A 3,201-nucleotide genomic window follows, 5' to 3' on the forward strand; every position below is an offset into this window, starting at 1 on the left:
GACACTCTAAGGTAGTTAATTGTGAGGGTAAGGCTATGTGTCTGAATTGTGGAAAACCAAGTCATTTGGCTCGAGATTGTTGGGGCAAGAATCGGGGAAAGCCCGGGAATGGTGGAGCACGATACTTAAGAAATCAAGGGAACCAGCGTAACAATAACTCTTAGCTCCACCTTGAAAATAAGGAGGCAATAGAGCCTTATCTTGTGGAGGCCAAGGGAACCAGCGCCGGGGAGGAGGAAAATTCTTTGCCATTACTGCAGCGGGGGAGCCTAGCACCTTGATTCCTAAAATAGAAGGTAAAGTCATTTCCGGATTACTGTTATTGCTTGGTAAGTCCGCTCGAGTCTTATTTGATTATGGGGCCAACAAGTCTTATGTTTCTACGTCATTTGTGAGATCCTTGATTATTTGCTAATTTATTTGCTGAACTAAAAAACTCATTATTTGCTAATTTATTTGTTGTACTCATTAAAGGGGCTGAATTTTCCTTCTTAAAATAAGCACATGCATTGTGTTTATTTTGATAACTTTTTGGTGCATAAATCCTTGTTCGTTCATGAATATGTTTACCTACAATATGGAATGTATTTTGAAACTTCTAGAATCTTGTATTAGCCCTATAAATAGGAGTCTTGATGTAATGTAAAATTAAGATTATTATTAAGCCTATTATAAATAGGGATACACATGGGTCTTGGACCCTGAGGGTCTGGACCCGACCAGACCCTAATTTAAGGGTCTTGGACACTATGGATCCGGGTCGGATCTGGGTTCATGACCATAAAGTCCGGGTCCACACGTTTAAGACCCAGATCTGACTTTGATCCAACACAAATTCGACCCATTGACCCATTTACATTTGTTTTTTTAAATTATATATGCGTTATCATGTGTATTTAATTGTTTGATTTGAGATTTTGTTATATTTAAAAACCTTACGTGATTTTGAACTTTGTCAGTGCATGTAATTTGGAATGTGATCGTTGTATCTATACTTTAAAAATTAGAAAAATTGAAAATTAGAAGACTTGATAAATATTTCGTTATAAGAACTTAAATAATGAAAAGCTTCATATATTTTTTATTCGCTCAATAAGTATAAAATATTCGAAGGTCCCTGTTAGTCGAAAATGTTTAAATAATTTTATATGAATGGTCAAATATTTTTAAAAAATTACAGGAAAAAAATAATTTGGACCCAATCTTTGTCTGGGTTCGGGTCCAAAATTTTCAAACCTATGGATCTGAGTTTGAGTCTAGGTCCATTAAAAAAATTAAGGTCTGGATCTAGGTCAAGTTGGACCCAATCCAGATCCGACCCATGCCCATCCTTAAGTATAAACCTTGAGTTTATTTCTCTTGTTCATCTTTGTATTTGTCCAAAGAATCAAGATTTTCATTAATACTTGAGTTTGTCTTGAATGTTAATCTAGGGGAGATTGGGTGTGTTCTTCAGTTCTTGTCTCTAGCCTAAATCTCAAATTATTGAGTTTGTCTTGTGATTTAGCTCTTATCCTTCAATTTTATTTTCTTTCTTTTAAACAAAATTTGATCCAAGTGTTCTCTTCATTACACTTACATCAATATTATATCGTTCTGGTCATTTATCTGATTATCCCCATTATTAAATGACATGAAAATTCAAAATGAGTATATTGGGTTTAAATAATAGAGGAATTTCAAATAAGAGAAGGAGTACGTAAAATAAAGGAAAATTTATCAAGAATAATCCAACGTTTTCATGATTTTCTTATAATAATCCTACCTATTGATTAACCATAAATAATCTCAACTTTGAGGTTTTTTTCGTAGAGTAAATGCAATAACCAGATGACATTCTATAGAAAGTTTTATGTTTTTTTTAAAAAAAAATAAATTAAAATAAAATATCGAAAAAATGTTAAAAAGATGTCTAAAAAGTTTCTGATTGTTTTATTATTCAGAATTTTTTATGTAAATTTTAAAAATTTTTGTTTAGTTTTTCATTAATTTTCAATTTATCTTTTTGGTGAATTACCTACTATACCAAGTCATCAGATTATCCAAGTATATTCTAGACAAATACCCCTAAATGTAGGATTATTCATGGTTAATAAATAGGTAGAATTATTGTAGAAATTCATAAAATGTTGGATTATTAAAGTTTTTTTTTCCTAAAATGAATGTGATAGAATAATATCCAAAAATAAAAATCGAACAAAATAATTAAATAAAAGAAAATAAAAAAAAATAAGCAAATTGCGTTAGTATCGGAAAGCAATGGTGGACAATGGTTGGGCGTTGTCATCACATGCATGCGAAAGGTCTCAGTCCTACAACTGCAAAGAGATCCCTATTTCCACCAACCAACCGTTTATCCAACTTCTATATTTGAGATGCCACGCAATATATCTCCATCGCGCATAATAGATGTTGTACCAATTGTAGTAACTAGCCAAAGTATACCTACTACCTAGCACAAGACTTTTTTTTTTTTATTTATTTATTTTATTATTATTTTTTTTTTTTTGCAATACTGAAATTGTGACTTTTTTGCTTATAGGCGTATAGCAAATGGTTTATGTAATATTTATGCGTATGGATCAGGTTAATTTAGACCTGGTTCAGTAGCAATTTCCGATCCACAAATCCTATGAAGACATACTGTTGGATAACTGAAGATGAACCTTGAAATGAATACACTGTTTACTAATTAAGAACCATAATGTAACACTTGTATAACAACTAACAAGGTAGGTTAAAGTAACTTGGACAAACGGCTGTTACTACCCCTACAATCGCTCGTCTAGTAGCCGTCACTCACAGAGGTGGATTCAGAAAAAAAAAGTGATGTCAATAATTTTTTTTAAAAAAAATACATTTAGAATTATATGGTACGATTGTACGAACAAGCGGAAGAGTAAAAATAGTGTACTTGGTGGAGGAGTATAGCAACTAATAGTTATAAAATGATTTAGATCGGAAAACTATATATAATTTTGATATCTTCTAAGATTTATCCCAATCAATCATTATCATCATATTCAGTATATCTCACCTATAGAAAACTATGATCAGAATCTGGGGATAGAAGGATGACGGCACCCCATACCCATAAAGGAGAATGCGGCGAAAGAGTCCATCGTCTCTAGATTGATCCTCGGAATGATTGTTAATATCAAAAAATATAAATAGAGTAAATTTATTAGAACAAACTAAAAT

This window comes from Amaranthus tricolor, chromosome 3, assembly GCF_026212465.1.
Source record: "Amaranthus tricolor cultivar Red isolate AtriRed21 chromosome 3, ASM2621246v1, whole genome shotgun sequence".
Taxonomy (NCBI): domain Eukaryota; kingdom Viridiplantae; phylum Streptophyta; class Magnoliopsida; order Caryophyllales; family Amaranthaceae; genus Amaranthus; species Amaranthus tricolor.